This window comes from Scophthalmus maximus, chromosome 10, assembly GCF_022379125.1.
Source record: "Scophthalmus maximus strain ysfricsl-2021 chromosome 10, ASM2237912v1, whole genome shotgun sequence".
NCBI classification, from domain to species: Eukaryota; Metazoa; Chordata; class Actinopteri; order Pleuronectiformes; family Scophthalmidae; genus Scophthalmus; species Scophthalmus maximus.
This window is the reverse complement of record NC_061524.1, coordinates 15,291,002-15,313,457: the sequence shown is the minus strand read 5'-3', so window position 1 is coordinate 15,313,457 and position 22,456 is coordinate 15,291,002. Positions and strand designations below refer to the sequence as shown.

Genomic DNA, 22,456 nt, shown 5'->3' with positions numbered 1-22,456 from the left:
CACTGAAGTGCACAACACTCCCCCCGTACAGGGATGTGAGGAGACAGTAAATATGGATGAGTTTATGGCTTTCTCTCACACTTTCTGCAGAGTTGTGTTGAGCAGCGGGGCCCCGGAGGGCTCTGGCAGCCAACCTCTTCACGAATCTTTTCGTTCACTGTTCAATTATTCAGCCGGGTCCCACGCTGGAGATGGCAACGGCGGGCCAAAAGGGCAGAAGTCACCAGTTTACTGTAAATCACGTGGGGTGGTCCTTTCAGAATCTCAGGCGGGGGCAGAGAGGTGTGCAGCTGAGGGGTCAGGAAGCACGGAGGAGATCGAGGTAACTTTCGGCGTCAAAGAGGGAAAAAGCTTCCTGCATGTCTTCTTGTTCTCTCGAGCGCCAAGCCCGTCAGAGCTACATGCATATTGATGTGACTAAAACCCAAATGCTCGGGTGACAGGTGCAATTTATGTTAGCAAGGACAAATAACTCTCTCCCAGGTTTATTTCTCTTCTCCTGTCGTGAGCAGACCAAGTTCCTGTGTTACGGATAGGATCCAGGGTTGTAATCGTGTCAGAAGACCCCCGCTCGCGGCTCACGTTCGCAGCTCGGGTGATGTGAACCCACCAGCGTGCTCATGCATGCATGCAGCCTGGTTCTTTTTCACACACACAGTGTCAACCTCACTCAGCGTGGACTTTTTTTACACATGAAGGTTCATTTCGGAGACGGAGAGATGTGATGCTGCAGAGAGAGTGAGCGAGAGAGAGAGAGAGAGGCACATGGCACAAAGCAGCGTGAGGGAAATGAGGCTTAATTAAATCTTCAGGGTTTCTATGACATTTGTGGGCAGAGCAGGAAATCTCAGTGCCCCCCCCCCCCCTCTCTGGGGCAGTGGCTCCGATGTCTTCCAAAGATGGACGAGGGACATGCATCATCACGGGTCCTCAAGCAAACGTTATTACTTATTTTGTCATTAGCTCTCTGTCTTTCGTACGTGCGGCTTCATTCATTCATAACTTTGCTTGTGCTTCCATCGCAGAGAGGGTAGGAACACGTAAAGTTACGTGAAGAGAGAAAAGAAGCGTTTGCAGCCTAGATCTGTCAGTTTGTCTTCATACAATTGGAGAGATCTCAAGCTCTCAAACCCCGATCGCTGACGCCAGCAGAGCATAGCCGGTGGTTTACCTTCGCCAGCGTGCAATTGCATAACTGCAGGGCTCATTGCCTCATTTCAGACCCTCTCATTCTATTACTTTCCATGTACACATTTGAATAGCCGGCACAACAACTGCTGCTCTCCTCTCCCCTCTGCCCCCCTCCACCTTCCTTTAGGCCTCTTTGATCAGTTTCTCTCCGTCGTTCTGTCTTTCTTCCTGAACTCCCGCTCAATCTGCTTTTCTCACTGTCAGAGGTTTGAGTGACAGTCGTGAGCTTTCACATAATTATTACATCATGGTTTCCCGCCCCGGCACCCTTGACTGCTAAGCCCGTGATAAATGCCGTAGATGCGCATTTATATGTCTGTCGGCTTATTTCAACCCTCCAAAATCAAATCTCATAATCTGTCACGTGGAAATGTGCCAAGTGACCAATTCTCAGTGCAAAACTCGATTCAAAGATTGACTGCTCACTACAACATGGGTGTTGTACAGAGTTTAAAACAAAACGTTTTTTATTATGCATTACTTTACTGGATCATTATTACAGATGCCTGTAAGCAGCATTATACTGCTGTGACTGGTTGAGGAGGAGCTAATTATACTCTCTTTATCATAAAATCAAATGTACCCTTACAACGCTTTAATGTGATATGACTCTGACGCGGACGTGACCTTGTGGTGTGCAGAACCGGAAGTGGTAGATACCTCTGGCTTGTCCTAGTGAACGGGGCATGCTGCCGGACTCGTCCTTCCCTCGTCATCAGCAGAACTGAGGGGCTGTTAAATGTGACGTCCCGCTGTTTCCCCTTTTAACTTCGGCGCCATCGGATCCAATGTGACATGCACAGTGCTGCTCTGCAGATCCGAACTGGCTTCTCACTTCACACTAATCTGCACTGCCTCGTCACAGGGCAAATGCTGCTGTCTCCTCTAGCACTGGCGTGACACACATGTATACACACACACACACACACACACACACACACACACACACACACACACACAGACTTGCGTTCGTATAGATACAGACAAGCCCCCGACTCGAGACGCACACACTCACACAGAGAGCTAAATGGTCAATTCATTCTGAGTGCAAAGATGATTCATCTTTGGTTGTCTGTCAATTTCCCCCGTGGGCCCATCTCTTTACTCTCCATCTCCTCCCCTGTCTATGACTCTCTCTCTGTTCTCCCTCCCGCTGCTCGGCTCTCTCTAAATTTTTAACTGTGAAAGTGGAATTCGACAGGAAGGTTAAATGGATACTGAAATGTGTCTGTTAGTGGAGATTGGAGTTTCCATTTTAAAAAAATATGTGTTCTCTATGTACTGACACGCCCAAAATGTGCTACGTGAGTCCTCTGGGGTATCAAGGATGACTGAAAGACATTTGTATACTATATACAGTATACACACATAGAAATACTGTACATACAGTATACACACATAATGTTTCTGTCTGTTTATTTGTTAGCCGGATTACGCATGAACAACTACCCAACTTGGCGGAGGGAGGGGGGCCTGGGAAGAACTCAACAATTATTATTATTGTTTTTTTTCAACATTTTCATAAATCTCTTGGGGAATAATGCACAATATTGACTTAAAAATCTTAAGGAGCTGATATTATGAGTATGTACAATTTGGTACAGATTGAGAGAGAGTCGTGACAACGGAAGTCTTAAAATGCTTGCATGTCCACGTGACTAACGTAGACTTCAGATAGTTCCCGGAAGTTCTTAGCAAGCAATTAGAATCCAGAGAGACAGAGAGACAGAACTGCAATTTTGGTAATTAGTAGTCAATAAATCTAGCAATTTACAATATAGCAGACAGACATGCCTATGTAGTTACTCTATGTAGGTAGTCAATACGTTTTCTGAAGTAAAGTAATTTAATAATTTAATGCTTTAATGCGCATGTTGATTTGATTTAGATGTGCTGATAATATACAATCTGATTGATTAAACGTCTTACCCTTCATAAGGGCAACACAGACGGTCCATTGACTCCATTCTGCTGCTACTCTTATGCGCTGCTGCTCACTTCTGGGAACTATTGAGAGGCTCCATGATCCGCCATTGTTGGAAAAAGAAAGGTCCACCGGAGTGAACGGTGTTGTCGCCACTCTCTCTCTCAACGGCTCTGCTGTGTGCCATTCTTTAAAAAGAAAAAAAAAAGAAATGAAAAAAGTGTGTTAAACAAAGATGTTGTAGTAAGGACGAGACCATTCACTCCGACCAACCACGCACAGGTTAAGATGCCGGTTGACCAGATCAGAAAGTCGGTTATCTTCGCTTTGTACATTATCTCCCCTTGCAGAACCAAAGTGAGCAGAGTTATTTCTAGGGAATTATTTGCCAGCAACGTAAAATACACTATAACCCTCAATAAAAAAGAAGAAAAAAAAAGCGCCCAGACCTCGGTGAAGTTCAGCGATCATTAAGGTTGTAATTTACACCTGTGTTGTTTAGAGGATCTGCTTCTCCTGCGGCTGCTGAGCGGACGCAGTGCACTCAGTGCTTGTTCCGGTTAACCTACTGGAAAGTGTGTTGAAACATATTAGCTGCGGAGTTAACTCGTTTATCGTGAAGAAAAGAAAAGAAAAGAAAAGAAAAGAAAAGAAAGGACAAGAGGAAACAACCGCGCGCACCAACGAGTGGAGTAACGGGGATGCTAGGCTACAGTTAGCTTTGCCAGGCCACCAGACGGAGGCAGCACCTTGCTCCAGGTGAGACTGTGTGTGTGTGTGTGTGTGTGTGTGTGTGTGTGTGTGTCTGAGTTGTGACAGAGGAGTCAGACACGTGGGTTAGGATGTGAAACGGAGCTGGCGTGCGGGTGATTGATTCACCACACATTGAATACAGGCGCCTCATGAGCGATGCGAAGCGTAAATACAATATATATGTTCAGCTCTGAGAGGTGGACTCTTCACTGAAATTTGAAGAAGAGTAGAGATTGAGTTCCCTCAGGAACCTGCGGCGGTCTCTAGACTTTAACACCAACGTGTTCACATTTAATCCGCTGCAAAATGTAAGAATGTGTTTTTCTTCATATCATATCATTCAGCATTTTCAGTGATATCAAAATACTTGTATGTTTTATGAGAGTGTGTCGACATCTTTTGTTATTGTCGAAAGGAGTTATACAGCATTAGTTGTATAGTAGTCTCAATTTATATAGTCTCAATTCCCCTCTGGATCAATAAAGTCTTTGTCTAATCTTTAAAAGTGTTTACTGTTATTAATCCAGAGGGCTAAATATTTCGCTGACATGTAGCAGATCAGTTTATCATTTTGAAAATGCAATAACTATACTAGCAGTGAGGATGGACGAGTCCTCCCTTATACCATTTGAAATATTAGGATTTGCGTAAAAGAGCTGTTTTTATAATGAATTTCAAAATGACTTACTCAGATTTCAAGTGGCTGAATGAATGTTTTAAATGAATGTTGGTGCGTAACCTTCTCCCTGTGACCACGCTAATGCCATTTCAGTCCCGAAAAAACAGCCCCTCACTGGATGAGACAAATGTTAAATGGTCCGCAGTCCTCTTTTACCATCGTTTTTTAACATTTCGTAGGAAACGTATCGGCTTCCCCGCAGAGTTTTATTAATGACTTCTGCTGGTGGAGATACTCGAGAAGCTGCACTGGGAATAAATCATGTGCGAATCAGTGGCTTTCGATTGTCGTAATCCATGATATTTAAATGACTATTGATCTTTGCTCTCGGGGAATCGATGATGTATGCAAGGATGCTGGAGATTTGACGTGCTGCGTCACTGTTACACCAGAGGGGAAATTAATACGGCGTGCAGTGTATGACAGTAGAGCAATTATGTGGGTTTTACTGTAGGTTGATTCAGGAGGACACTATAATTGTACAGTTGTCTCCATGACATGTGGTCATATATAAATAATCTGCAGCAGTGATTTACCTAAATGGTATTATTCACTTTCAATGCTGTGCGGGGAAAGGCAGTCATTCATAAGAATCATGAAAAGCAAGTGAATGGGCTGAGAAACCTTTGGTTGCCTGTTTTGACATAGTTCCTGACATTTATTTCACCGTGATGACGATCTTCATCTCACCTAAACCAGGTGGTTTTAGTTTCCTGAAATTAACTATTAACAGTTCAAATTGTTGACCTTGAATGTTTGAATATGTTCATCATACGCTGAAGGAAAACATACCTATAGGCAGCGTTTCCCCCTCACCATATTTAATTATTTTCTGCAAGTTAAGATTCTTGTACACTCAGCATCTCTGTTCTCTAACAGTAAACTTCCAGGCCACTTTTCTAGCTTTGTATTCTGTCAAGTAATAAAGAACAAATTCCATTAAAACTACCTCTAAAACTGTAAATTCCGCTCGGCACCCATCCTGCAGAGTCTCATTCACTACTTTCCAACAAGTGCTAAAAGAGTCTGGGAAATAATTTATTTCTCTGCAAGTGGGTCACTAAACAGCCGCGGAAGGTGAAATATTGAGATGCATTAAATCATTGGTAGCTTAAAGGTGGGGCTGTTGTGAGCTTAAAGGTGGAGTGTGAGTACGTCAGGCTGTGTGTGTCTAGATGTGTGTTTGTGGGCGTTACATACGCTGGGTCTTTAATAAGTTAGGGCCACTGGAGCCCAGGGTTTAATTAAGAGTTAGAGACAGATTTAGGCCTCAGCAGCACCATGCTAGTCTTCTCCTTGGACAGACGCACGCACGCACGCACGCATGCACAAACACTGCAGGAACAGGGATGTCCTTGGAGGTTTTATAAATCTCACTCTGAATATCTCAGAAATAAACTGAGAGCTTTGCAAGAAGAGTATACAGAAGAAAGAGGTATAGATCCCAGTGATATAGACCAAAAGCGAAAAGAAAAATGGCAGCCTTAAAAGGAGAAAAGTGTGGGGAGAGTGCGTCTGAAGGCATATGTGAAATCCCATCAATAAACACTGCAATGAACGAGGGGAGAGGAGCACAGGTATGTCCGACCTGATAAAGTTTCCACTACAGCGACGCGCTGTATACAATTTGAAAATAATAAAAGTAAAACCATTTTTCTGTACGTACGTGGAAAATTCTCCATCTTTGCTTTGATGCCTCTCTTTGTAGATGGATATTTGTGGTGTTCTTCCTTTGCATCGTTTTTTTTTCTAAAGGAATAAATAAGGTAAAAATGTGGGCATCAAAGTAAGAACACCTAATAAATTGCTGAGCAAAGAGCGCAGAATAAAGCAGGAATAGAAGCCGCTCCTCTTACACCAGACTTTGAAACCCCTTCAGTCCCTCATGCAATTGAAATTCAAGATTTACGCATATTTTGGGACTGGGTTTTTAAAAATGAATCAGACATTCAGGGGACAATGCTTTACATTTGACAATTATTTATTTATTTTCCTTTTGCAAGATATTTCCTGTCTTCAGAAAGTTGTCATACTCTCGTTAGTTCAAATCAAGCAGGGAGCTAGGTTTCTGTTGCCTCATTCAAAGTGGCCTTGTTCACTTGAAAAAAATGTCTTAGGTACACATCTCGATGAAAAAAACAAGAAATAAAAGCTGCAATTGTCAACTCATACTTGTATCTGCTGATCTGAAACCTAAAGGTATCCAGTGTACTACAAAACAAAAGGAATTGGCCTTGTCTTTCCAATAGTTTTGAAGGGAAGCGTATACTGTAACTGTCCATGCTTTAAATCACTGTACACAATGATATACATTTTTGTTTATACCAGACCATGGTTGGATGAAGTCTCCAGTCTTGGGTTTTGAATTCCACCGCTGCCTGAAATCTTTATTGCAATTTTTTGTGTTATTTCTTGTAGCAGTACAATGACAATAACCTTTCGAATCGTGAATGCTACCCAGCCCTAGTTGTTGCTATAAAATTGATTGTCATTTATCATTGCCAAACACTCTCTGCTTTCATCTTCTTAGATATTCGGATTTGCTGCTTTTTCTCTTCTGTATTGAACTAGGCTTAGTGGTTTCTGTAACTATTGGCTGTGTCCACAGTTGCAATGATCAGTCAATGAATCGATCAGGGGATTCTTTTGAAAATGGTTAGCTTGATGTAAAGTGTTTTCATAGTTTCTCCAGCCAAAATGCCAAATATAGCGCTTGCTGTTGTCCGGATGGCCAAGACATTAAAACATCACTACTGCTTTGTTGTTGTCTCAAGCCACATCACCATGACTTTTTTTTGTGGGATCATAAATTCCTTTATGTATTTTTGATGGCCAACCAGGAATTTAACATCACCCTGGTTACCTCGACAGAAAAGCCAAAGAGTTATGCATTGTCTTTTTGATTATTGCAGATAATAAGCCCCGTGACAAACACAAGGTGATGTGCAGCAAGATAATCTTCATAAATTTACACTTTTATGATTTTTGAAGCCTAAACACAATTGTCAGGAGTAAAAAGCTGATTTGGGGCTATAAACGAGCAGCATTGACTGAGTCAAGGATATCTGAGTTGTAAGACGTGAGAGCTTTTTAGATGACAGGATCTACGGTGTTCTAAAGCCACAATTATCTTAACATACATCTAACAACATCTAACAAGTTTGGGCCTGCAATTTTTTGATTACTTTTTAAAAAGTGTTCACCATTTCCCACTGCACCGATGAGATAGCTTGGTTTCTTTGAGCACGGCACAGATACTGCCTGACCTTATTCAAAGCCTAGCAGACTGTTCGTAGTCTGGGAGATTTACGAGGTGTGAGTTTCCATTCGAAACTCTCTAACCCCCCATCATAAAGTGAGATTAATACTGCAAAGTTGTTCAATCAGCGGTACGACGCGCACATTTGTTTTCACAGACGAGGCTCCTCCGCCTTCTCTCCCTTACTCCATCCCTCATCCTTCTTCCTCATCACGTCTGTTTACTTCATAAGATCACTTTTTTTCTCCCCCCCGAAGAGGGAAGAGCTTCTCATTAGTATGCAGAGCAGCGGAAGTACAAACGGCACACTTCTCTTTTTTCAGAAGTATGAAAATGAAATATTCATGACTATAGAGAGCTGTCTTTGAGTGAGGGAGTTGAGGAAGGAGAAGGAAACAGTTGTCACTTTGACATAAGCTTCCATCAAAATTTCCATGGTGCCTGTGTCCTGTTTCAGGACAGCTGCACTCTTCTTGTACCTGTTGGCTCATTCTGCCCCTCCTCCTTTTTCAAACTGTCTATTCTGTCGTTGCTGTCCTCCACCTCCTCGTCTCTCTCTTTCCGTTGTTCCTCTGCAGACTGTCACTTTACTGGTGATATGTCTATGGCAGGGAGAAAAAGACTTGGCACCACCCCTGCAGTTAAACCCGAAGGGGAATGAAATGCAAAATAGCTCAGATGAAAAAAAAATCAACTGGCCAAGAATATTTTTTTACTGGCTAAAACAATAAATCACCATAGCCTCTGTATGATCCTGTAGCCAGCCTCATACAACTACATTATCTCCAGGTGCTTTGTCCTCCTTATCCTCTATGTTTTAATTTGAATGTTTAGTTTGCTCCCTGTAAATTTCACTGCATCACTTTTAACTAGTGTGACGGTAGCTAACAGCAGCCTACCTGCATTTCGTGGAAGACCCGCCCTGCTCTACCTCTGATAGGCAAATGTTTGTTGCTGGGGTCATTCTGATACTCTCTTCTCAACATCCTCTGTGATAAAAAAACTTCACATTTACCTTTGTTTGTCCTTGAAATGCACATAAAAGCAAATGTGTTTAATAGAGCTTTGAGATCAATGCTTGTTGTCATATTTTGGATTTTAATGGATTTATTAACCGCTGACCTATACATTAAGAAAATTGCTTTACATTTTCCACCTCTTTTAAGTTTGTTTTCAACATAATACCTGAAACAAACGTATATGTGACACACAAAGGTAAATGAGAAATGGACTGTATTCATATGGAGCTTTTCTAGTCTTCTCGACCGCTAGGTACAAGTCACATTCACACATTCATACTTCGCTTTTTCTATCACACATGATTTATGCACTGTCATTACAGCCATGCGAGGCAATTTAAGTGTTAAATGTTTTGCCCAAGGACTGGAGGCACTTCGATCAAACTATTGACCTTCTAGTTAGTGGACGACCCTCTTTTTATCTCCTAAGACATGGCAGACAATTATAAATATGGCTTGTAAATAGAGCTGTCCCAAAACGATTATTTTTCAAACGATTAATCTACCGATTATTTTTTTTCAATTAATCGACTAATCTAACGATTCATTTGTTTGTCCGGTGGTGCACCCGGAGCCCCGCGGGGCCGGGATCCCACCTCAGCCGGCGTGCGCCGGCCCTCACTTTCATTGCGCCACGTGGTTTCGAGTAGCGAGCCCTCTGACTCGCACGTGCGTTAGACTCCTTGGTCCGTGTTTCAAGATGGGTTGGGTGGGTTGCCGACATCGCCGCAGACCCCTTGCGCCTCTAAATGTGGGCTGATCCTTGCCCTGGCGACGCAACGCGGTTGGAGCGCACTGAGGACAGTCCGCCCTGATCAAACAGTTGCTCCGGGGGCGAGAGGGGGCCTCGTCCCGAGCTGACCGAGGCCAGCAGAGGGAAGGCGCAGTGAGTACCAAGTCCACGGCCCCCGGGAAGCGGCGAGGTGCGGGCGAGGGGACGCTGTAAAGCTCGCTGCTGGAGCCGCGAGCCACCTTCGCCCCCAAAGCCGGTCGTGTTTTTTGTGTGTTTGTTCGGTGTTCGTGCTGCTGCTGCTGCCGGTGCTATCACTTGCTGCTGCCATTGTTGTTGTTTGATTTCTTCCTTTTCCTTCCCGCCACCACTGTACTGGAGTGTGGGACAAGAGTTAATCTAGTTGTTTGGGGAGACTCATCGACATAAATTATTTGAGTCGACGAATTTATGTAGTCGATTACGTCGACTACCTCAAGTCGTCCCAGCCCTACTTGTAAAACATATTTTTTTCTGAATTATGAGTGTTAAATTGTGCTCTACATAGTACCTTCAAAAATATAGAAAATAGTTGCGTCGATGACACTTTACCAACAACCGAGCGGTGTAATTTGAAACTGACTGTTCTGTTAACCCCGCATGCTGAGTGTCAGTAAGACGCCACCTGCAGTAATTGAGGGCGTGATTCAGGCCTCATCATCCAAATAATTAAAATCACGTGTGTGGCTTTACGGAGCCACCAGAGCAACCTCTCTTATGAGGCTTCAACTCGCATGGATTATGCCTAAAACAGAGCCCATTGTTAAGCTGCGTACAAAGTTTGATTGATTGATTGATTGAGAGGGAAGAGAAGAGAGAATGAGAGCCTCATCTTTAAGGATTTGGACTCGATAAAAACATTTGTTTTTCACTGTTTTTGACGGTCTGCATCTCTCTCTCTCTCTCGCTCTCTCTCTCTCTCTCTCTCGCATGTGCATAAATGTGTTTAGATGCAAGCATGTTCGTGGATGTGCTGTGTATTTATCTGGGATGATTGTGTAGCCTCGGTACTCTTCATAGAGGGTAGATTACTTATTTATTAAAAGGACTCATTTATTCAGATGAGGCATCTGGAGAGGCCTGGGGGCTTGTTTAAGTCACACACGCACGCACGCACGCACGCACGCACGCACGCACGCACGCACGCACGCAAAAACATCCGCATTGGGATCTCTGTATACAGTAGCTCAAATCTGGAGAAAATGCCCTGAACAGAAGTTTTACTTTGGCATTTATTTTATTTCCTTGAGACTCAATTTGTCTTTTGATTGGCAAACTCATAACCCTGATTTCAGTCCTTCGTGTGATGAGACGTTCTGTTTGTAGAATGCAAAATGAATATTACTTCTAGGTTTGTACAAATAATAAATGAGTGTTTTTCTATTACTTCCATGCTGAGTTGATTAACAGCAAACTGCAGTGCTATTTACACTTTTCTGTGGGACTCTATTTCATTACTCCATCCATCGTAAACAATAAACCTCTATATGCCTCTTTAGCACGGCTCTTGGGTGGGGGTGATATCTGCTGATCTGTCAGCCCGACACTGTGGTGCAGGTTTTTGGAAATGAGGCCCTGGGACATTATCACTGCATCACTGTGATGTTCTGAACATAAACCTTTAACATCACTTCAGCTTCCAGTTGTGAAGTGCACGTTTTCTGCACTGTCCCTTTCTCTGCTGGCTTGCTTGTCCTGCTGCTCTCCTTCCCAAGAGCTCCGCCAAATGTGAAGGGTCAGGAGGGTGCTGTTGCTTGTTGTGATGCCAGGCCGTGATTCACCCATGGATGACAGACTAAATCTCTCGCTAGGCCGCGGTTGATGTGACATGTGCCAGCTGGGCAGCCTGTGAATGCCTCAGATTTTCTGGGCCTTTTCGCCAAGGTGTCAACATATCGTGCCACAAAGCTGCTCCAGATTCAGGAGTCACCCCCTTACTCCTACACAGGGTTCTGCACATAACGAACTCCTGAGTGAATGGGAAGTATGCTGGAAATGAAAGTGTCAAACTTACTCATGAAGCAAGACCGCACCACATGTTGTAGAGAATTACACAGGTTGGTCAAGGGAAAATCGACTCTGTAGCCGCAAGATGTGAATCCAATGTCATCTCTGTCTCCGTACAAAGCCTTTAATCTCATGCCTTTTGTGCAACCCTGTATCTCGGTTGAGGCGCCTCCTATGCGTGCAATCAAGTGGAGGTTCTCACAAGTGCATGTGAAAGCTCCTGTTTTGACAGGTGCTTGAATCTGGGATTAGAGTGAGGATGAGAGTTGCATTAATCAGAGGATTCATCCTCGGCTGCTCCTCTTATCCCTCTGACTAAATATACTGCACTGAGCTCTGCAAGCCAGGCAGGGATGGAGCAGAGAGGTGGAGAGTGACTGAGATGGTGTATATGTGGTTTCCTAGCTGTCAAATGGAGGCGTATTACTGGAGGGCTAGACATGCTTTCATGGGTCACTCAGTGTGTGTGTGTGTGTCTTTTCCTTGATTTGGATGGGGGGGCTCAGTGGAGAATGATGAGTGTGTGAAGTTTGTTTTATCTTCGAGCGCTGTTCTCTTGGGGCCAGTCTGCAGTTTTCTTACGCACTAAATCAGGAGGCAGATGGCTCTCTGCGTTTTCCTCTATTCCTCCATCTCAGGTCACCTCTATTTTCCACAACATACCATTCAGCGTGTGTGTGTACTGTACGTGTGTGTGTGAGGTGCCGAGTTCATCTCACGGTCTAATTGAGAGGACATTTCTGCTCTCCAAATTAAATTATTCAGCTCCTCTATTCATTAGTCCTCCTGTTCCTTTGTTCCCTGTCCACCAACTGCCTCTCTTTCTCTCCAGGCCAAAAACCTGCGCTCATAAAAGCGCTGACCCCAAAAATAGAGGAACCATAACTTGTGTCTTTATTTGAGTGCTTTGTGAGGTGGCTGAAACTCAATCTGAGCAGTGTGACCTCGGGTGAAAGTCGGGGAGCAATCACAAAAGTATTGCTGGAAGGAATCCTCCAGTTTTGACCAGAGGTTGAAAGCAACTGGTGAACTTTGTTCAGAACAATATTATCTATTATAAAGGCGCAAATTCCAAACTTGTGGAAGGACCTTTAGAAAGAGAGCCTATGAATCTTGGACCTTGATCTCAAATCAAAAATGCTGTTTGTGTTTCTCGAATGGGTTTTCTCACTCTTTATATTGTACTTTAGCTTTTTTACAATGAATAAACTGTTAACCAAAATCTTCATTTTACACCTGTTATTGAGCAGCAGCTAAAATGACCTTGAGGATGAAGTGAAGCTGTATTTATACTGTCTGTCTCTAAAATTGGCAGAAGTGACAGAAGGAGGTTAAGTTATCAATCATGGATAAAGCGTCTCTTTGTCTTTCCTTTTTCTTTGTCTTTCCGCCGCTTGGCTCTCATCCCTGTCCGCTCATGCGTCTGTTCTCCTTGGCTCATCTTTGAAGCAAGAAGGTTTGGGACAAGAAGCCAGCATGATAGTCTGAGTTAAAAGAAACTCCTCGGCTCCTGTTACATCCTGCTTGCATCACACACTAGTACACACACATTTAACTTTCTCAGTTTCACGCAGTGAAGAGACTGGTCTCTGCATGCGTACCTTTTTCTCAGTTGTGTTTCTGTTTGTGCTCACAAACATAATGTGTACATTCACTCCCCTTGAAGCTGGCCTGGGAGAGCAACTGACCAGATTTTAGTGATGATTGGATCCCACATTTCACATTGTTTTTTTTATTTCAGCCATTGTGATCATGCTACTGGTGATGAGGTTTGAAATCTGAGAATTTCTCGCCTGAAACAAACTGTGATCACGTGTGAATTGTTCAGAGATGCTACATTGGAGAAAGAATTAAGGCAGATGTTTGCAATCTACCTACTGCCTTCTAACTTGTATTTGCATATGTGGGCTGAGTGCAGACGGAATATGAATATATGTAAAAAAAGATAAGTGATCATAATTGGTGTCACGTGACGGCTTCTCTTCAGAAGGGGAAAACGGGTCGGTATTGGCACAAGTTTTATATGGTATTGTATTACAGACCATCCTTTCATAAGTGTTGCCAGTCGGACGCGGGATCCCAATATATCACCAATGTGGCGAAGAATTGGATTAACGGTAAAAACTTTATGGATGTCTTGACAGCGCACTGATGGGGGTAGGATTTCTCCTGCTGCTGAGGAGGAGAGTATGAGGGGGAGGGGGTGGTGCACACTGCTCTACAATAAAACAACGGCGCTAAACAATAAGCTAGAGAGCTTGTATGTAATTATGAGAAGTGTAAAATCTAATTTTTGGTTCATTATGAATCTGGATTGTGGAGCACCACAGTCTTGGTAATTAATGGACTGATGGTGTTCTCTTCAACTCGTGTTTATTTTTGCATCTTTTTAAGTTAATTTCAAAAATGTTTTTTATAAATAGTGATGATGTTACTTCAGGAGAAAGAAAAAAGGCTCGGCCTGTTTGGAATCTTAAGTGAAAGAGTATCGCCAAATCACTCATATATAGGTCAGGGACATGAGTTTGTGTTTATACGAAGATGATGTGTGTGTCTGACTGAAGGAGTGAAGTGAATCTCCTCTGTTGCGAAGTGAACGCAGTAAACAAAAATCAGTGCACAGTGATGGTGTTGCAGCAGCGGAGCTGTGGATCTGTTGGAAGTGTCTGAAATTGGTTCTTGATTATTAAAACGAAAACAATTTACTTTGATCAAATCGGCCAGAGCTGACGACTGATCGGTATGCTTCAGCAAAAGAAGAGCAGAAGAGATGGAATTTTAAATTGAACAAATAAAACAAGTAACTAACTCTCACAGATGGCACACGTTTCTGAATGTGTTGAATGATAATTGGAGGCTATGTTTTGGATTAAAAAAAAAAAATGTATTTGTAGTCATTCACTACATATGATTTGTGAGCAACCTTGAAGACATGCTTTATGTAACCAGCCACTTTTTCATCTTGTGTCTTTTACAGTTCAAGTTCAGGACTCCCTGCGACAAACCAAATTCACTCCATGGTTAAGGAGTAAAACATTTCAATATATAAATAAATATATATTATATATATAATATATATATTTAAATTATTGACCAACGTGTATGCTATTTTTGATTAGTTGCGAGGCTATAAAATGTAAATAAATGGTTAAATGGGTATATTACAGTTCATCAGAGCCCAAAGTCATTTGATCTCAGTGCGAGATAACAATCTGTCCTGGAACAAACTATCAATGTTGAGATATATGCTTGGTAAAATATTCCCCAATAATAAATTATTTGGGATCCATTTTTGTCTGTCATCTACATCGTTGTTTAACCAATGAGCTATTGCAAATTTTAGGTTCAGCACTTTCTTTGGGAAATATATGTATATTTTTTTTAAAGTTAAATGTGATCTGAGACCAGAGGGTGTACATTCAAAGTATAGGGTAAGACTTGATTGATATTAAAAGGAAAGAATCTCATCAACAAAAAGGAATTTAGTTGCAATTTCACCCAGTTTATCTGCAACATTGTACAGAAAGTAATTACCAAAAACCCTCCAGTCCCAACATCTACTTGTTGTCCAAAAAGCCGACCCCGGTCCTCTTTATCTCCACTCATGGCAGCTGTGTGTCGCTGTGCTCGGTGCCTAGTAGGTCACTTCAGGGGTCAGGGTTTTTTTAATTGGATAATCCAGTCCCCAGCTATCTGAGATTAGCAGCTACTCAAGCCCAGGGAATTGATATGATAGTGTTTGACCTGCATGACCATGCCGGGTTAAGACTCATCACACAGCTCAGCCTCGGGGAAACACGGAAATGATCAGAGACAATGAAAGAAAGTTTTATTCAACAGCCCCCAGTTACAAAATCAGAGATATGACATTTCTGCCGCTAATCACATCAGTCTGCTTGAAATGTGAGCAGTGTGTCTTGGCCTTTAAAGTGTGCCATTGAGTGTGTTAAACACTCTCTGTCTTCACCTCTGATCCTGTGCTGGAGCCTTTAACAAGACGTTTAGAATGTGCTGCTGCCGTATCTGTACAGTCCCCCCCCCCCCCCCCACACACACACACACTCAGAGTCTGGCACTGCGTTAAACCCGGGAATGTGCATGTGTTGGAGCTGTCCGCGTAATCCTTACAGCAAATAAAGGGAGGCTTACTCAGTCTGGTGCACACACACACTAGAGCAGGCAAGCGAACACAGATGCACACACTTCACATGCACTGGCACTTCCATGTATGGCACACACTCGCTCAGCCTATTCCTATCTTTCTTTCTCCCCTCCATCTGGCTGATGCTTCATCCTCCCATTATTCCACCTCTCTTAAGATTTTCTCTCTCTTTTCTGGTGCTTACGCTTCATCCTTCTCCCAGCCCTCTGTCTCTCCTCCTCCCCTGCCCTCTTCTTTCTCCCCTTCACTTACGGACTCGTCCACAATCTCCGCCGCTCAGAGTGTCCGTCTCCATGCCAAGCCAATCAGGGTTTGGAACCTGGCTCAAAAGCACCAGGATTACCCCCCACACTCGCAACTATTACCCCCAACTTTCCTGAGCAGGGCACCAAAGTTGCCAGTGTCCCATAATGAGAGAGCTGCTGAGCTGCTGAGGAGGGACTTATGATTAGTGACTCTCCGCCACTCGGAGCACACAGGCGAACCACTGTCGGTGCTGCTCGTTGTGCTGTGGTCACAGCTGAGCTCAGGACAGAGGGCTTTGCGGTCGTACACTGAGGACTGTTTGTTTTCTGTGTGACAGCCCTTGGTTGTTGGCATGTTGTTTTATATTTTCAGCTCTTGCTGTTTTTGTCATCGTGTCTGATCACTGATAACAGATATGATGGAGCAGCGGTTGGCCTCGGCTATCTCAGTGCTGTTCTTGCTCTGTGCTCATGACGGAGCAAAAGCAGTGGAGACTGACCTCCATGCAGCCTGAAGATGACAAAGACTTGAGCGAACAGAGCAGTATCCATGATCAGAGAACCATTCTTGCGAGAGAGCATTTCTGCTCCGTGTGCACAATGCCGCCCTGTAAGAATGGGTGCTGTGATAATCTGAAGCTCGACCATCCCGACGCACTCGCCACTGCTCAACACTTGCTCTCTTGTCAAGTTGAAATTGACACTTTGGAGGCACGCACAGCTGACACCTCCGCTCTTCTGCTTGTTCCCTTGGAATACTGACCATTACCTTTGATTGGCTGTGCGGTTTGTCATTTCTTTTTCCTCTCTCCGGTTCAGCCACCCCAGTTTTTTGGCGGTTATGGCAAGACATTTTAACAATAAGTTGAATCACACTCCTCTCTATAATACAATTTAGATTTCCTTAATAGAATTTCTCCTTGTCAAAACTGTATGAGAATGGCAATTAAAAGTCTTAACAATAAATTTCTTACGAGTAAAAGCTGTATTGCAAGAAATCTGTCAGAACTGAATTATAAATAAACAATATCTAAAGTATGAGTGGTTGTTTTAACCTTTTATAACTAAACTAGATATAAAGGTCAACTACATTTTTGATAACATTAAGATATTTGCAACAGAATCCTTATGAGGAAATATTCCCATTTCAAATATCTACAACCAGTTTTCATAATTTTATATACCTAATCCAGGCTGAAAAAACCATTCCATATCCATAATTTGACTTTGAATATCCCCAAAAAAATACTTTGAGAAAGGTCATGTATCCACAGTTGTCACTATGAGTGGTGGAAATTAGATTTGATCCTGGTCTCCCTGGAGACTGTGGGTGTTAAAATTGACCAATCACAGTAGTGGAGATGTCGGCCTCTGTCTCCAAAGTCAGTTTGTGAGCGAGTGTTCAGCAGTTGTAAGCATGTAGGATGGTTCAAACTCACGCTCAACTTGTGGGAACTTATTTGTGCAGCTCAAAATAAACAGGTTTGGTGTCTCCAGAACCATTCACCCAAAACAGTTGTGAAGTTTTTTGGATCAGCGGTTGTCGAGACCCCTATTTGTTGTTTCGGTGTGCACAAATAAACAACCTCACTCATTGTTCTGGTATGATGACTTGTTTGAGAGAAGTAACACTCCATTGCGATGGCTTGGCAAATTATTTTACTACAGAACAAAAAATGTTAAATCACTGAATTTTATTTTCAAACCAGCCTGCTCTGTACTATTTCTGTGCTGACTTTGCACTTGAAATGATGACTTCGCAAAAACCTGTGGAAAGGAGAAAGTAATGAGGTGTGCTTTGACTTGACATTGTGCTGGCAAGAGCATTGGGAACTTGTCATTACCTACTGGGCTTTTACACATTTTTTTTATAAGTTTCTTTCCCTGGGTATGTTCAATAACATATTAGTCATGAATGGCATGTTGGTCAAAAATCACTGTCCCAATGCTTACATACAAAATAATCTACATTACATTACGTAAACCCCAATCCTTACTCTGATCCAAACCAACTTATGACGAAAAGACTTGTGTCGTTGAAATGCGGGGTGCTAGTGACTGCGCAATGTGCGAGGGAGGAGGCCTTTGTTAATGAAGCATTAGGAACTGACATGTTGAAAAGTCCTGTTCAGTTAGTGTCCCTGTAATTTGAGTCTGTCATATTATTGTACACACGATTAAGATGTCAGAAAGTTGCTGCTAATGTCCACACATGGAAGAATGTGCACACAAGGAAATGCTACTGTGAGTTAGTAAGAGACAGTGGAATTAAAATGTTGTTATGTGAGAAAGGAGGAAATAGCGATAGTGACATGCTGGTAAACATACCACAAAACAAAACAATAATTTTGCTGTGACATTTAGTTTTTAAAGGGAATCTTATATTTTATGTCTCGACAATCACACCACTTCCACAAGTGTTGTATTTTACTTAAAGCTACAGTGTGTAATTTTGGTACTTTTCTGGCGGCATCTGGTGGTAAAGTTGCAAACCGCAAACAACTGGGCACCCGACAGGGGACACTTAATGGTGGCGCACCGCTAATTCCATTTCCGGCAGCGCTGAAAATTCAACGCGATGCGACGTATTCTGGACCGTTTTGTGCAACCGTATTCAACACGACAACTTACACGGAGGTCAGGTCCACCTACTGTAACTATATTTAAATCATTCAAAGTTGACAAAAAAACATTGGTTCTCTGTTGCAGGTGTTATGGACACACAGTTATGGACAATATATTCAATTTCTCCTAATAATTGCACACTGTAGCTTTAAGGGTACCTACGTGTTTATGTGCTTGCAGAACTAACTATATATATATATATATATATATATATATATATATATATATATATATATATATATATATATATATATATTAGTGTTCGAGCGATCGAGTGATCGGCCGATATTTGCATTTTTTACGTGTATCGGCATCGGCTGCTGCGCGGCTGCTACGTTCGCTGACAGTTGTTTTTGGGAGGGCAGATCCGGTCGCCTATCGGGCCTGGCCCCGCTCTCTCCGGAACCATTTACCCAGCGCCGTTGCGGTGCCTCTGCCCTAGGCTGCCGTGCTGCACGCCCGCCGGGTACCAACTCTCCATTCTCCTCCGGAGAGCCGGGGGGGATTCGATGTCTCCCACCCCGCTCTGCCGCCGCCCCTCCTCCTCCGACTTCTCGCTGGCTCTGGCCGGCTTGGTCGTGGGTCGTGGTGGACGGAGCGCCCGGTGGGTTTGTGTCTTTCTCCTTTTTCTCCAAACCCTTTGCCTCGTGGAAACAGACTTTTTAATCTCGGGGGGGTCGCCGCCGACAGACGGGCGCGAGGCTCGTGGTTGCTGTTTTACGCATCCTCCACGTCCTCGCGCTCTCTCTGCTTGTCGGCTGGCTCTTCTCCCCCCGTACTCTCCTTCTCTTCCCCGCCTTTCCCCTCTCTGCTTCGGCAGGCTGGGACTGGCGGCGCCCCCCGTCGGGCCCCGCACAGAGTTGGGCGCGGCTACCGGTGGACTTTTGTAGTCTCCGCGCTGACCGCGCCGCAGGCTTTGCGCAGGGGACAACCCGCTGAATTTAATTCTATTTAACTATTAAATTGAGGGAGCAAAAGTAGTATCGGCTCCAAATATCGGCTCAAGAAAATCGGCAGTCCGTATCGGTCATCGGCTAAGGGTGATGAAAAAAAATCTGTATCGGCATCGGCCCTAAAAAATCTGTATCGGGTCAATCCCTAATATATATATAGTGTGTGTGTTTGTGTTTTACCATCATATCCATCAGAGTTTGAAGTGACTTGAATGAACAAAACCTTGAGGACAAAATTGTATTCGTCTGCCATCTTCATCCGTCCATTCCCCATGTAGCTTTTTTCCCTTTAAACCTGAGCCAATCACATCGCAGTCCAACTGGCACCACTGTGATTAGATGAATACACACTGTACCAAACTGCTGTATCTATTTACCTCTTTGGGACCAGAAAAAAATCATGGCTTCCAGAGCAATATACAAAGGGGTAGAGTGGGAAGTTAAAAATGAAATTAAAAGATTAAATATAAAAATCGGGCTGCACGGTGGTGTAGTGGTTAGCACCTTCGCCTCACAGCAAGAAGGTTCTGGGTTCGAATCCCGGTTCAACCAGGGCCTTTCTGTGTGGAGTTTGCATGTTCTCCCCGTGTATGCGTGGGTTCTCTCCTGGTTCTCCGGCTTCCTCCCACACTCCAAAGACATGTAGAATGGGGTCAGGTTCATTGGAGACTCTAAATTGACCGTAGGTGTGAATGTGAGAGTGAATGGTTGTTTGTCTCTGTATGTGGCCCTGCGATAGGCTGGCGACCTGTCCAGGGTGAACCCCGCCTCTCGCCCAATGTTAGCTGGGATTGGCTCCAGCGACCCCCCGCGACCCTTAAATGGATAAAGCGGTAGACGATGAATGAATGAATGAATATAAAAATCCATATTTATTTCAGTATCTACTAGCCTCAGAGTTGTCTTGAAACTTAGCTTTGAAAGTATAAAGCTGCCTTCACACCAAACGAGGAGCGAATTTTCGAGTTATGTTACTTGCAAGAGGTTGACCGCCGGATCATTTTAAATTTACAAACGCGAGCAATGCAAGAAAACACAACCCGGGAATCACCATCCGTTCTGTCGGATGCGAACGTCAGTGCGCGCCAAGCTTGAGTTCAAATATTTCAACTCCAGCATCTACTCGCGTCTCTACATTGACTGAATATAATCTCATCGTGCAAAACATTTGCGTTGCGTTTGGTGTCAATGACCATTAGACAAATGGACAAAAAAAGATTTTGCTCCTGAACTGGAATAGAGGCACATACCAGTAGTACGTGGTGAAGAGAATTCAGAATTATTATGTGATACAATTCCATTAAAAGGAGGCGCCTGTCAGGAGTGTTCCGCGATATTCTCAATAGTCAGATTGTCCTATCAAAACCCAGTGAAACTAGCTGACATGTTTGCAGACGGTGGTGGTGGAGTGTTTGTGTGTGCACATGTGCATTTGTTGGTGTTATGAGTGTTGGTTATACGCAGGAGACGGATGTGATTAGGGTTAGTAATTATTTTTTTCCACGGTCCACCGGACCACTGTGGGAGAGCAGCTGTGTAACACCTCAGACGCAACAGATAACAGATGTTGTACATTAATAAAGTGTTTCTGATGCTAACTAGCGAGGTTAGCCATGTTTAATCATTTAGCCTGCACAAATCCCTGATGTCCAAACTTCCCCAAGTCTGAGCCAAGGCAACGAACTGTAGGAAAGTCATTACGCCAGCTTGTTTCATGTTTCTTTTTCGGATTGGAGATTAGTATGATAAACAGACTCAGCTCACTCCTTACTGTGATAGTCTGAGCTTGTGTTGAACTGACAGGGGGGTCCCCCTGGCAATAGGGGTGCGGAATATCTCTAGATAGTAAATCAGATGACACGTGATAACACATTCCTAATAAATGTCATGGTGGCAAATTAGAAATGTTTTGTTAAAAGACGTCTGTTTGGGTTGTGACAGACCAGACAGCGCCTGGTTACCTTTTGGCCATTTCCCTGTTTGTGCCCCCTCAGCTCCCCTCAGGCACTGCACAGATGTTGATTTCCTGGCTCCACTGACAGACACGGACAAGCACCAACATAAACTCCAGGTTTCAGAATGTCCCTGTAGAAATGTATAGCCGTGATGCTGCAGATGCCAGATCCAAGTTTTTTCCACTGAGTTTGAATTGCATTTTTCCAATCAGATAGCATAGAATAATCTGGAGCATATTGTCTAAAATGTATTAATCACTCATAAGTTTCCTTATTACATTATAAGTTTTGGAGGATGTGATTAAATCTTTTGGGTCAACGCACTATTTAATAGTTCAGGGAAATTTAGTGGACTTTTAACATACACTCGTGAGTAGATCCTAGACAGATGACTGCCTCTTATTTAGGGGGAGATGTGTTCAGTGTACAGTTAGTCCCATGTGCCGCTGTATGTGCACAACCACTGAGCTCTTGGTGCCTGTCGCACCACATTTAAATGAAACCCAAAGCTCTCTCCCCTATGTCTTTCCTAATTTCACTCGTTTTTAGCTTGTCCTTGTGCTCAGCCACACTGCTGCCCCATCCGATTGTGTAAAAGGAATATAACACATATGTGAAAGTAAGTGCATATTCATTGTTTTGCATCACGTCCAAAAGTGTTGTGTGGTTCCACATTTTCCACACCAGAGTGAACACTGCGCATGCTGCACACAGAAGCGAGGAGCAGTTTAGAAGTATAAAAATGTAATAAGAACTAGGCTTTTGCTTCAGAGAGGCAGAGGACTGCAAAAAGATCAAGAAGCCTGTGTCTTTGTATCTTAATCCCCTTGACATTTTACATCTAGTGACTAAAAGCGTTGGTCAGACTTTGGTCATCTGTTTGAACACTGTAAGATCAAGAAGCTTTAGAGAGAC

General features: G+C 43.4%; 1 long non-coding RNA gene across 3 annotated transcripts in view; it reads left to right on the top strand.

The window, feature by feature from the left end:
- The first annotated feature begins 3,274 nt into the window (after positions 1 to 3,274).
- Positions 3,275 to 22,456, top strand: part of LOC118284103 — a 142,988-nt gene continuing 123,806 nt past the window's right edge. Inside the window, exon 1 of one of the 3 annotated variants that reach the window (XR_007031544.1) lies at positions 3,275 to 3,874. This is a non-coding gene — a long non-coding RNA (uncharacterized LOC118284103). The remainder of the gene's footprint in view (positions 3,875 to 22,456) is intronic. The other 2 variants (XR_007031543.1, XR_004784754.2) reach the window with 2 other exon arrangements.